The 14,710-nt window shown below is 41.3% G+C and overlaps 1 pseudogene; it reads left to right on the plus strand.

Annotated features, from left to right (window-relative positions):
• The first annotated feature begins 1,557 nt into the window (after positions 1-1,557).
• Positions 1,558-2,345, plus strand: LOC101717833 (YEATS domain-containing protein 4 pseudogene; annotated as a pseudogene).
• Positions 2,346-14,710: the final 12,365 nt, after the last annotated feature.

A 14,710-nucleotide genomic window follows, 5' to 3' on the forward strand; every position in this document is an offset into this window, starting at 1 on the left:
AAACTAAAATAAAACCAAATGGAGCAGGCATATAGCCCAGCACTAGAGGGCTTGTCTAGCAGGTACAAAGCCCTCGTTCAATCCCTAATTAAGAGAGAGACAGAGAGAGAGAGAGACAGAGAGAGAGGAAGAAGAGGAAGAGAAGGAAGAGAGAGAGGAAGAGGAAGGAGGGAGGGAGGAAAAGAGAAAAAAACAGAGCTAGTTCTGAAAACAAACTGAGCCTCTTCCCAGTTTTGCTCCAAAGTAGTACATTGAGCAAGCAACCACATGACTCCACTCGATCAAGTCAGAGCCGGAGATGAGACAGAACTAAACCAAGGCCTTCTACTTCCCAACACACCAGGGTCAGGCTGAAGCTCCTAATCTAAAAAACACACCCCAAATGGCAGATTCTTAGGTGGAGTGCCCTCTTTTACACAAGGCTTTCTTTGAAACCAACATGAACTAGTCCTCACTCACCGAGGTACCACTGTTGCTCAGAAACCGAGGAGGAAGGATTTTCATTGCAGCAAAGCGCCCTGGCTTTGGAAAGAGGAGTGCATGACCACTCCACCAGGATAATAAAGCACAAAAAGCCCGCATGTGTGTTATTCCCTCATATGTTTTAAGTTCTGTCTAGTATCATGGAGCTAGAAGGGTATTCTGCTAGGAATAGTTCGTGGAGACGCAAGTTTTCCACTGGGGTTTGCACCAAGGGGTATAGCAGCATAAATAGCAAAGTAACACTTAATTTTCTGTGTGAAGCCATTGTTAATTCATGCAAAACCCCTCACAAATGCCTGTAGTCAACTCTAGAAACCTGTTGAAGTCACACACAAGAAACTGCTTAGAAGCCAAACTTTGTTGTTAAATTGAATTAAGTGTTTTATGTGTCGTTTTTTGAAGAATAAACTTCATGACACATTTACCAGACCAGAAACTGCAGAAATACTTAAGGTTTTGCCCTCCCCCAATTGAGACCAGTGCATGTCTTGATTCTACAGCAATAGCCTTTCCTCTGAGCGATCACAGAACAGATTACATAAGGTAAATATAGGTTATTATAAAATGGGTGAAATAATTCTGTTTGGATAGTTTTTCTGATTCCAAGGCAGAATGGTAAGGAAACACCCCCACAGCAACACATTACTTTGCAAATTCTGCTCTCTGTAACTGCTTGGCATACCACCATTGCTCTGAGAACTGTCACTTTTGCTCTGTTTTCTCTGCTTACTCCTCTGCATGCTGCTTACAACAGACCAGAACAAAACAAGCCTATAAATGAGAGTGCGTTTTGTGTTTCTCTCTTAAGATCTCTTAGTCCATAGTTACTATAGGTTTAATAAATAAGTCTCCAGCTCCTCAATACCATGAACTCCAATGCACACAGGCAGGCTTTACTAGATCTTGCACTAGGAATAAAAAAACCCACAAAAAACAAAAAAAGGCAAGCACAGTAATTTAAATATTCAGAATAGAAAACAGTTGAGTTTTTTCTAAAAGCAAGATAGGCCATTGCCCCCTCCTTCCACTCTGCACCCTCACCCTCACACCGCTGAACGGCCTATCATATGGCCAATGGCCAGGAGAAGTTGGCCGGTAGCGCAGAGAACTGCGGTGACTTGGCCTCTTTTGGCCAGAAACCCACCGCCTGGGCCCAGCAACCCTGGCGACCTCAGTCTCTTTCCCTGGTGGTGGGGGCTTCTTCCATGGGACAATCTGAGCCTGACTCCAGCAGGAGTGAAGGGGGTTACTGTCATTAAACCAATACTTTATGGTAATGTCACTCGATATTTTGGGGAGATGGGCACACTCATCAGTGGACAGTATATGTAAAACCATATAGAAATAAAGATATGTTATCATATGTGAAAAAAATCCAGGTAAAATTATGTGAAAGTTATGGCAACCATTTAAGAGTTGTTACTAAGCCACCATATGAAGTTACTGAAACAGGATGGGGAGAATTCAAAATAATCATAAAAATATTTTTCATTGACACTAATGAAAGACCTGTAAGCCTGTATCATTTGTTAAAGCTGTTGCAGTCAGGCACCAATGCAATATTGGGGGAAAAGACAGTTGTTTCAGAGTTCTAGGATAAAATGATATTTCAAGATTCAACAACAATGATGCAACAATTATTAACCATGTCTTGTCAGCTAACCTTTGGGGCCTATAACCAGGAAACAGAATTTGCAGAACTTGAAGTGAAAATCAGAGAAAAATTAGAAGTTGCCAAAAAGAAAACACAGCTTTGAAATTGCAGAGTTTAAGGAGAGATTAAAATCAAGTCATGAAACTATAAATTGTTTTAAAAAATGAAATCAGGAAACTTGGAAGATGATTAGACAAAAGACATATAAACAGCTCTGAAGAGAACTTGGTTATGTGCTAATGAGTATTTTATTTATGGAGAAATGTTCTTAATGCAAAGGCTATGATGTTTCTTAGAGGAACTGCAAATATAGTTGTCAATCATGGATTTCTCAGGAATGGAGTCAAAATATTCTATTCAAACAATCTTTAATATAAAATAAATGTGTGATAAGAATAGATGCTATGTAGGCATTTTACCAATCCATTTTAGGAAAATTCTGTAATGGTAAGCACAATTTTTATTGAAGTATATTAGTAGCTTGTCTTCCTTTTGGTAAGCATCAAAATGTCATTATAAATAAATAACCTGCACAAATTTTGTACTTCTGTAGTAGCTAGAATTAATGACAAGATTCTAAGCATGTGTATTTGATTTTTTCAAATTGTTATCTGCCTCTCTTCTACCTATTTTGTATATGATTTGCCCAGTAGTAAACATTTAATAAATGTAGTTTTAGGGCCTGAAAAATATATAAATAAATAAAAGCAAAATAAATGTGGCTGATGAACTCGCAAACTTATACTTGATCAAAGCTTCCAGCCAAGAGTTAATATATGAAGAAATTTTGAGTCACCGTAGTCACTCAATACAAAGATGTTTCCAAACAGAGCTGTCAGGAGGGAGTGTGGATCTCTCCAACCAGGGGTCTGTGGAAGTTATGACCTCCCTTTCAAAAAGCAGTTCCTTAGTCACTAAGACATAAGGAAAGTGAGCACAGCTGGAGAAGGGAGTGAGAGAAATGTTCCCAACTCTCGCTTCTGATTGATTTATTTTTAGATAATATGTTGATAAAAGCATCCATCCGTTTTTATGATAACTATAGTAGTGCATCTACTTTGTAAGTGCTCAGAAAGACTCAAGTGTATATCAACACAACTCCTTTCTTCAAGGATTTTTGAGACAAAGAAACAGTTGAGTGTTATGGTAGAAGTAAGCACAGCCTGCTATACACACTCAGAGGAGAGAACCTTCAATCCATCTTGGAACCTAGGAAGACATCTTGGAAAAAATACCGTCTAAGCAGACAAATGAAGAATAATCTATCTGTTAGGGATGCTTTCAGCTGCAAGTAACAAAACTAACTTACAGCAACTTTAACACATAGTAAGAAGTCTGAGGGTCTGCAGCTGCCTCAAGGTTGGCAGTGTGTCAGGGCTAATGTCTTGTGAGTCCCTTGGCCTTTCTTCCATGTTTGTTGCCACAGGGCTGGGAAAGGCTGCCAAATCTCTAGACATCACATTAAGGAGGAAAAACAGGATGAACTGAGTCAGCTTCTACATCTGTCCCATTTTCATCAAGTTAAAAAAACAACTTTGGACCGGGAATTTAGCTCAGTGGTTTCGTAGCCTGCTGTGCAAGCTCAAGGACCCGAGTTCAATCCCTGGTACCCCAAAAAAACTTTTCCATAAGCAACGCCCACTGAATTTACTATTATGATCTACAGACCATAATATCACATTACTGTCCTTAGCCGTTAGAAAAGCTGCGAGTATGAACATTATATAATTCAGCCTCTGGAGTGGGAGGTGGCAAAGGAAGAGGGTGATTTTGAACAGTCATTAGCAATGTCTGCCACACTAGTCAAGGCACTAGTCCAAATTGAGAGTGTAGGCATTCAGGCACAGAGCAGTGTGGGCAGAAGGATGTGCATATTATCTCAATTAACCCTCGCAACAATCCTATGAGGTAACAACTGCTACCATACTCATTTTACACACTGGTCACATGTCCAAAATATGTGACTGGACCAGAATTTGAACATAGGTCCATCCAACTGCAGAATGTACACTTTCTAATATTTTTATAATTGGAAAAATTAATGAATTTTTAATGACAATGTTGTTTGACATTGTTTGGGTTATTTGTGAATGGGTAAGTCGAAGTGAATACAAATATTCTCACCTACATCAAAAGGTACACCACAAATGAATCTGGATAAAAATGTTTCTGCTGGGATTTGTGGTGCCTGATGGATATGCTGGGTCAGAATTATAATCCTCAAGGACAACTATGAGATATTTAACAGACTTGAAGATTTTGTGGTGTAAAACTGAAGGACAGCAGGCCCAAGAGATTGGTGGAAAAAGAGGTAGCTGCAAATAACCTCACTGGGGTTAGGGATGAAGACATGGAAAAAAGCTTTTAATGAGAGTCAGAAACACAGGCTCTGGACTTAAGTCCTAGCTTGCTTCTCTCTATTACTAGCTGGGTGCCTGTAGGCGAGTTAGTCATCTTCTCCAACCATAAGGTTTTCCATTTTCAGTAGAATGGGGATAGTCAGGTACCTGATCATATTCACTTCAGGCTGCTAGATAGTGTACAAAACAATAGAAGTTTATTTCTCATAGTGCTGGAGCCTAGGAAGTTCAAGATCAAGGTGCCTGCAGATGTGTGTCTGGTGAGGCTTGATCCTGTTTCCCTGTAGACAGTACCTGGTGAAAGGAACAAATGAGCTCCCTGGGCCTCTTTCATAAGCACTCAAATCACACCCCTAAGGACTTTGCCCTCCTGACCCAGTCCCCTTTCAAAAGCTCCCACAGCCTAATGCTATCACATTGGGGTTAGGATTTTAGCACATGGATTTTGACAAGGTAGGCACAAACGTTCAGGCCATGGCACCCCTCATAGGATGTTCTAAGGTTTAACTGAGGTAGTCTTTGTAATGCGTTTAGCATTGTGCCTGACAACTAACTTTAGATATTATAATTGTTCCTCCTAATCTCATTGTTCTAGCTGTGAATCATGAAGCATGACCAGTCAGAATTCGGGGCGGAGCGGGGGGTAATGAACAGTGGTGTGATCAGAAAAACATCCTGACTTGGAGCATTTGAAGATTTGAGAGTGTAAATATTTCCTACAATGGCTGATTTCAAGCTATCAAAGGTTTACCTGATGCTCAAATTTTCCAAATATTTACTAAGTTGGCTTTCACAAGATGGTGCTACTCAGCTCCTCCAGGTGGCTCTGGAACTACATCTTACTTCCGCTGCCAAGGTTTACCCCTTCCAAATACTCATGACCAATACCAATTATGTAATTTGCTGGCCCAAAATGAAAATCCCTTATTCAAAAAGAATTAGGGTGGCAACAGCAGAACATTAAACCAAAGATAGGATCTCTCCACACCTGGGACCTCAAAGCAGCTGACCAGATGGTGCACACATAACACTCGCCTTGTCCAAGACTATTAGCAACTTCTCCATCAGCTGTCTTCAAACCCAAGGCCTATGAGCCACAGATGGTTCTAAGAGAGTCAACTTCCATATCTTAGTTCCCACGTTTCTAAAACTAATTTGCCATAGCAGGCTCTGTGGCAAGAGTCATCCTTTCTCAGCTTCCCTTTCACAATCATTTTTCTCCTTGTTTCAAAACAAAGGCTGACCTCTTGTTCATCCAGAATCCTACCATGCTATATAAACCAAAGGTGTTAAAATAGACACTTAGACAAATGTTTTAAGCAAGGTGCCACAAATATGCATCTGAGTCAACTCATTAAATTTGTATTCCTAAAGAATAATTGCTTTTGTTTGTATTAAATTTTTTTAATTTATCAAACTGTCTGTATTACTTTTATTTAATTGCAATAATAACTATGTTGATTTTTTATAAAAGTTCTTTTTTAACATACGGAGGCTTTTGTTCATAGAAACAACGTACACCTACATGGCAGGGAAATATAGTAAGATGTGCAATAGAAAACTTTCAAGCCCAAAAGTGTACATTAAGATAAAAGGCAAAGAGAAAGAATACAGATAGAAGTTTGAGGAGGGAAAGGAGAGATGTACATTTTTTGACTGGTATAGAAGAACCTGTACATTGCATTTTAAGTGGGTCATAATTCCATTGGATTCTGTTGTATTGTATTCACTAAAACAACTGAACTAAGGTGTCAATTTCATGTTAAGTGCCAGTATATGTAAAATACTAGTAACTACCCCATGGTAACTATTTAAGTTGATAACACTAAATGTTAAAAATTCTGTTCATAGGTATACAAGCAAAATGTTGAATAATGGTGTTCAAAATGAAAAATCCATGACACAAGAGGCATAAAGGGAATTTGCTGCAATCCAGAAAAGCTGATAAACAGAATGTTCATCAACAGTGCAGTAGCAACACAAATCAAAGTGACTTTTAGTCAATAGAGCAAGAAGTGACATTTAGCAAAATTGCAAGAGGTGAAGAAGGTCATAAAGGCAGCAAGACCTTCCAGTGAATCAGTCTCAGTAGCTGCAAAATTTCTAGGTACCCATCAGCTTGCACACCTCACCCCATATTTCTCCACGAAGTAATGCCCTCACTCAGAGATTCTAAGACATTAGTTTTAGCCCATGACCTTAGTAAATTTTGCCCTATGTGCTGCCACCAGGATGATTGTTTAACTGATAATGTCTCAAACTCCAGTCTTTTTTTTTTGGTGCCAGGGATCGAACTCGGGACCTTTTACTTTCGAGGCAGGCAGCAGAACCACTGAGCTAAATCCCTGGCCCCTCCAGTCATTTTTATAAATCTTGGATTTACACTACATAATTGTGTCCCTAAAATAATATATTTGATGTGGCATTATACTTTGTCTGATACAAAAATAATAAAAATTTATAATAAAAACCCCTATCAGGCCAATTAAACTCGTTCTATATATCTGCTGATTAACTACCAAGAAGCACCATTCAGACTCCATCTTCTAGTAAGCTAAACTTTCAAGCTTCCAGAAGTGGTAGACAACTGCTTTACTAGCTAGGCAGGAGTTGGGGCTAGCTCTCCAACTTGAAGGTTTAAGTTTGTCTCGCAGACTCAGAGAATGTGTGTGGTTACAGGAAATATCCAACAGTGGCCAAGATGGTCATTTTTCTCTCTCAACAATGAGGTAAAATTATATTATTCACAAGATTGTCATAATGCATTTCATTTGCCACCATGTCTGGGAAAGTGATCTGTTATAAAACTGTGGGCTTCTTATAAACAAAGCCAGCTGAACTTCAATGACACCAGAATAAAGAATGGAAAAAGCCCCCAAACATTTCATTAGAAACTTGTGGGTTTTACTCAATCAATTAAAAAAGAAAACAATTTGCACATAGCCAAAAGCCTGGTGGTGGCTTTAGGCTTTTACCACTAAAAAAGAAGAAAAAAGAGGTGGGAGGAGGAAGAAGAGAAAGGAAGAGGAGGAAGAAGATAAGAAAAATAGAAAAGAAAAGAGACCATGCTCAGTTTTATGACTCTGTAGAAAACCTTAGCAATTACTGGGTCTAGATAGTTATTTCTCTAGGTGTTCCTCCCCATTTGCTACTACATGCCCTAAATATCTTGTCAAAAATATTTGAGACAGCTTAAAATGTAAATAAGTGTGTGAAAACTGATAGAACGGATGAATAGATAAATGATAGATAATAGATCAGTAAGACACTGATAGGTAAATAAATAAATCTTGAAAATGAAAAAGTAAGAGTAGTAAAAATAAAAGAAAGCCAGAAAATTCAATATATTTGATACCTCTCTTCAGACTTGCTACCAACAAGCTACAAATGTGTCTTCAGCAGTCTAGCAGCCAGCACAAAAAAAGGAAACCCAACCAGGGATCCCATGCCATGGAGGACCTTTTGGTGAGACCCTACCTTAGATCCCAGCGCTAACCCACTGTGTGGCCTTGAGTGCAAGTCACTGACCCTTGATCTCCTGTCCTATACAATGGGGATGATGACTCACTCCCAGAGCCAGGACCTGCACAAGTCAGGCTTCCAGGAGAACACCTGACATTCCAAAGAGCTTGATTTGAGAACACAGTTAAACAGCCCTACCACGCACAGAAATCAAACTAGTTGCTTGAAATGAGCTAACAAAAATCCACCCCAGGGCCAGGGATTTAGCTCAGTGGTTCCGCCGCCTGCCTCACAAGTGCAAGGTCCCACAAGGTCCTGAGTTCAATCCCCAGTACCAAAAAACAAAACAAAACAACAACAACAAAAAAATCCAGCCCACTACTACCAGCAGAACTGCAATAACTCTCACCTAAAAAGAAGATAAAGATTTCTATGTTTTCTTTAGTGACAGTTGTGTTTTGAATCAATTATTAAAAAACTAAAGTAATTTCCATGTGGCCAGCAGTTTGGCAGTGATGTAAGCCTTCAGTCTACAGCGATCAGATTTGATCGCACCTGTGCATGCGTGAGTGTGTGATGTGCTGTTGTATAATTTAGCAGTCCCCTGACTAAAAGTAATTCGTTTCTTCACAGATTTGCCCAGGTGGCTTCAGCATGGACCTTCCTTTTTATATTTGCTTCAGAAATAAACCAAACTTCCTGGCTCAGGGCTTCACACACATCACCAGAGACTGTGAGCTTTTTCTGTCGGAGAAGGCAGGTGAGCCCATTGGACCATATTAACAGGATTTTAATGGATCCAACAGTGACAAGTGCCGGGCTCACTAACTAGGTGGCAGAATTCCCCGAATGGGTCTTCCTGGAGGATTCTGGACTTCATGCACCTCCAGCCCCTTTGGCTTGTCCACATCTTTCACTTCCAGCTCTACTGGGATTCCTGTCAGCCGCTTCACGTGTCTCATTCTGCCTCTAAAAGCCCCGGTTGCTGAGCCATGATGATTTTTCCACACTTCACCCTGGGCTGTATCAGTGCACAGAGCCAAAGAATTTGAAATCTTTTAAACTCATTTAAGAAGACTTGTAACTGGGTTCATTAATTCTGCTCACTGGTATCCACAGCGTCTAGCTTCCATACCCCGTTGTTCCCCAAGACTCAACATGAAAAGACCCCATTGATGAGGCCACATCCAACTGTCCCAATGGTCTGAAAACAATAAGGTCATGTTTAGCTCGCCCTGTGCCTGGTTTTACCTGCAGCAGAGCAATACACTGTGCTGCCTCCCACATTAGCATCCCTCGGAGCCCATAAAAGATGCTGACAAGAGGCTGAATCATACTTTCCCACAGAGGATGACATTGCCATAGTTCTCAGAAAGCTGTATTTTTTTAATCCAAAATCTATTTGAACTGCTCCTTTTAGAAATAAAATAAAACATGAAAAAAACAATAAAATGAAATTTCCTTGATAATTTAATGCTTCTTTTGGAAGAGATAGAATTGTGGGAGAAGACTCTGGGACTCAGAAGAAGCAGCATGAGGCAGAGGAGGCTTCTGGGTCACTGTGCCACAGCCCCCAGTGCAGAGTGGGAGGCTTCTGGGCCAACCTACCACCACTCCCAGCACAGAGGAGGCTTCTGGGTCAATGTGCTACAGCTCCTAGCACAGAGGAGGCTTCCAGGTCAATGTGCCACAGCTCCCAGTGCAGAGGAGGCTTCCAGGCCAACCTACTACCGCTCCCAGCACAGAGGAGGTGAGCCACATGGGTTCCGGCAGCACCATCTCCCCCCCTCAGAATGAGAAGACACATAAAACTCAAAGGGAAATGAGATGGAACAATCTGATACTCAACCACCTGGACTCCCTGAACTAGCGAAAAAAAAGAGGATCTGGAAAAAATGAAATCAGAAATAATTTCTCACATAAAAGGAAAGATTGTGCCCATAGTGCAAAACATGATTAATAAATCTAGAGAGGACACAGATAAAAAAATAGAGAAGCTGAGGAACATGATGGAATCCCAACATAGGAAACAAATGGAATCCATAACACAGATGCAAACAGATTTCCAGGAGATTAAAAACTCCATTGAAAGTACATGCAGCAGAATGAGCCAATGTGAAGGCAGAATTTCACATATAGAAGATAAGATTGCAATTAGTGACCAGGAAAAGAAAAATTGCTTCAAAATTGTAAGGGACTACATGAAATCAATCCAGCAGCTGCTAGATGATGCAAAGAAGAATAACATAAGACTGATTGGAGTCAAAGAAGAAATAGGAGAGAGTGCAAATGACATAAAAAAACTGTTCACAGAAGTGATGGCAGAAAACTTCCCAAGCAGGGGGAAAGAATTTGACATACAGATAAGTGAGGCATATAGGACTCCAACTAGCCTGGATCAAAAAAAATTTACACACAGGCATATAACTGTTGAGATTCCAGAATCACAACACTAGAACAAAATTCTACAAGCAGTTAAAGAAAAGAAACAAATCACATACAAAGGAAAGCCCATCAGAATCACAGCAGACTTTTCAACGCAAACCCTCAAGGCAAGAAGAGCTTGGAGTGATGTATTTCAAGCTCTAAAGGAAAACAGCCTCCAACCCAGATTGATGTACTCTGCAAAACTATCTTTCAAAATTGATGGTGAAATAAGACACTTTCATGACAAAGAGCACCTTAGGAACTTCATGAATACCAAACCAGCACTCCAAAACATTTTGACAAATAAAACAGAGTTTAGGTAGAACTCTTGAAGACATTGGGGTAGGAAAAGACTCCATGAACAAAACCTCAGTTTCCCATGAACTAGCACAAACAATCAACAAGTGGGATCTCTTCTTACTAAAAAGCTTCTGCACAGCAAGAGAAGCCACCAACAGTGTGAAGAGACAACTCACAATGTGGGAAAAAATTTTCATCAGTGGCCCCTCAGAAAAAGGTCTACTCTCTCAAATCTATAAAGAAGTTAAAAAAAAAAAAATCAGACCTCCCAAATTTAAAGACCCAATCCAAAATGGGCATCTGAAATGAACAGACATTTCTCACACAAAGAAGTAGACATGGCAAATAAACACGTGAAAAAATGTTCAATGTCACTGGTCATTCGAGAGATGCAAATGAAGACAATGCTGAGATTCCACCTCACTCCAGAAAGAATGGCTGCTACCATGAAATCAACCAATAACAAATGCTGGGGGGGGGGCCGCTGTGGAGAAAGAGGAACATTGCTCCATTGCTGGTGGGAGTATAGACTGGGGCAACCACTGTGGAAATCAGTATGGAGATACCTCAAAGAACTAGGATTGGAAATCCCATTTGATCCAGCCATTCCCCTGCTGGGGATCTTCCCCAAAGAATTAAAAGAATCATACCACAGTGATATATGTGCATATATGTCCATGTTCATAGCAGCACAATTTGTAATAGGTAAAACTTGGAAACAGCCCAAATGCCCATCAACTGGAGACTGGATAAGAAAATGTGGTTTTTTAATAAAAAGGAATACTACTCAGCCATCAAAAATGAGAAATTAGAGACATTTATTGCTAAATGGATGCACATTGAGGTGATACTCTTAAGTGAAATAAATAGGAGACACACATGTGTAAATACCAAATAGTGTCTCTAGTGTGAGAAACTGAAAGTGTAAATAAGGACTAAAAGGTATAATAGATAATGTGAAATAGGAAGAAAAGGGGCAAAGGGGAAGTGGGAGGGGTAGGGGAAAGGAAAGAAAGGAATGGAATTAATCTGAGAAAATGAAAAAATGGAAACAAAGTCTTTGTAAATAGGGAGGGGTGGAGGGGTTGAAGGGAGGGCAGGGGAAGGCAGAAAAAATAAGAACCAAAAGAGATTATGTAAAGGTGCAAATTTCCAATGATGAATGTCATTATGTTGTATACCTAAAATGTACCAATAAAATAAAATTTTTAAAAAAGAAGTAGCATGAAAGAAATATGGTTTTGTTATCAAAGAAGTGAGACAGCAATGGGTGAAATTCCTTCAGCCCGCCCCATGACAAAAAAGCACAACATGCCAGTCAGTAACAAGACCTGAATGTCTTCCGGGCACCGCTCAGGATTAGAGAGAAAAACAGCATCAGTCTTGAGACCTTGGGTTTTGGAACCAGGTAGATTTGGGGGGAATTTTCTGCTTCTTTATGTGTGTTGCTGAGGTGGCTCTCTGCATAATATCTGTATGACTTAAGGTAAACAATTTAAGAATTTAAAACTCAGTCTCTTTGTCCATAAAATAGGACTATTTCTCTTCCATTTGGACTGTTATGAATTGAAACAATTTACTAGTGTGTATAGAACAATGTGCAGACAAATGTTTACAGTATAATTGTCTATTATGGTATAGACTTATTTTAGAAGTAGTCACCGCTCTCAAACAGCACACAGTCTACTGAGGAAGAAGAGGGTGAATGTCTCCCTGTAGTCTAAATGCAATACCTTCCTTTCTGGGGTTGGACATTTTGGGGAAGGACCAAGTCACAGACCTCGGCCTCCCTTCCCCCACATCATATCTCCTAGGGGAGTTCTGAGCTCCCCAGCTCCTGCTCATCGTGGGAAGATTCCGAGCTCAGTGAGCCACACTGTGACCCTGTCGGACCCGCTGAAAACAGTCACACCTGTGCCCTTTTCAAAAGCTAGAAGACAAGCATAAAATAGATGCTCCCTCAAAGGACTTCGGTCACTTCATTTATTTTCTCAAGTCTGTCCCACATCGCGGAGCCATTTATCTGCACAGCAAGTTTTCCAGCAGAATCTTCCCATAAGTATGGAAATGTCAAAATCGATTTTCCTGAAATGAAACAAAAATGACCCTTTTTTCCTAAAATTGTCTTGATAGCAGAATTTATGGGAGTAGGAACTCATCCTGAGGGATGAGATGGAGTGCTCATTTGAAGGGTTATTTCACTCTGGACTGCAGAGAGCCCTGCGGAAGTCAGCAAAAGCAACCCTCCTGTTCCCCGGAGGACAAATGGATATCTAAATGCTTCCACAGTTCTAACAACTTTGTTTCTTTTGAGACGTGCAGGTGGCATCTCACAGTGAGTGGCCTGGCAAGGTGTTTTACACAGCTAGCGTCACAGCCTGGGGCTGGCACCACAGGCTGCAGACAGCCCAGTAAGGGGAAGTCTGCTGAGGGGCTGAAGATACTCAGGGAGGCCCTTGGCCTGTTAAGCCCTCAGGAGCTTCAATCTACAAGAAATGCTGGAATCTTCCTGAAATGTATCTGAAAGTAGGGCCCAGGTTCACTCAGATCAGCACACAGGATTCATTAAAGAATGGTCAAAATTTAAACTGGTCCCTTTCCACAAAAAGAACAAAATTCTGAAGCAAACATTAGGATGAATTCTCCCCCATTTTGTAAGAATGTGAAGATTTGAAAAGCTGTCAGCTCAAAGGGTCCCAGGTGCTCATCCTTCTCTTAGTCCCCAACCTACCCGGGTGGGTCCAGAAGGACAGACAGCTATTACTGAGTCTCAGGACACAGGGCACAGCAGGCAGGACCCGATGACAAGAAACCAAGCCCCACTGCAGTCGAAGCCCTGGCAGCCAGGCCAACAGCGGCTAGGAAACAGTCAGGCCTGAGGCTGAGGAATATCAGCAAGGACCCAGTCAAGCAAGTCCCAGTCAGAAGGCTGAGGGCAGTGACACTTCCCCAGTTTCACCAAGAAGGCCTTAGAGATAGCAATTTACTTTGAAGAGAATTTCAAATTTTTTTATTTCATGTAGGACTTTACATAGGATTGAGGACATGCCAATTCTCCACATCCCCAAAACTGGGGAAGTATGGAGTTTGGAGAGCAAGCTTAAACTTCTCAAACATGTACCACAAGTTGGGCATAGTGGTGCATGCTTGTTGTCTCAGCTACTCAGGAAGCTGAAACAGGAAGATCTCTTGAGCCATGAGTTCGAGACCAGCCTGGACAGCACAGCAGGACACCAGTTTCCAAAAAAACAACAGAAAACACACACTGCAGACCACTGAGAAGTTTCCAGAATTCAGCACTCTCTGAGGTGATCTGCAGGCAGCATGGTGGATTTAGAAACCTGAACATGCACCATCAGGGGCCAGCAGCGACTGGAGAAGTCAGCTGCAGGTGTCCAGCCCTCAGCAGAGTGACACCCATCCTTGGTTAGCAGGCAGAGGGTGAGGATGTCTGGCCCTGAGGAGGGCTGCTTAATTGCTTCCTGCCTCCTGTCAGGATTGGTCTGGGAAGCAGCAGGCAGAGGCTGCAGGTGGAAGATTTGTGTGCCCAGCTGTGAGGTGCTGGAGGGGCTGAGTCAGGGGAAACAGGAGGGTGGGTGGGAAGGACCCGCTGCAGTGAATCCTTGCATGTCCTGGGGAAGGAGACAGGTCATTCAATGTGGGGAAGGAACTTCCTTCCCTCTTTCCTTATTTTCCTTCCTTTCTTTTTCCTCACAAGCAACCAGCTAGAGACAGGATGAGCTGTCTCAAGGAAGAAGAAATAAAAACAGCTTTTAAATACTTGGTGGTCATGTCCTGTTTGAAACAATAAGAAAAGCAGCCAACAGAGTGCTACCTCTCCCGAGGAGACCACACTGCCAAGATCTCCAGCCAAAGGGATCACATTAGTCCTGTCTTCATGGCCTTAGGGCTGAGGCCTAAACCCTCAAATGTCCCTTCCTCACTCCTTTGAAAAAACTACTCGCTGCTTCCCTGTCAGGCAGTGAAAGCAAATGTTTCTTTCACTGCAGTCATTTCTGCATGG

The sequence above is a fragment of the Heterocephalus glaber genome, unplaced genomic scaffold (genome assembly GCF_053883595.1).
Source record: "Heterocephalus glaber isolate CG9 unplaced genomic scaffold, H.glaber_assembly_v1.0 deba00001553, whole genome shotgun sequence".
NCBI lineage: Eukaryota > Metazoa > Chordata > Mammalia > Rodentia > Bathyergidae > Heterocephalus > Heterocephalus glaber.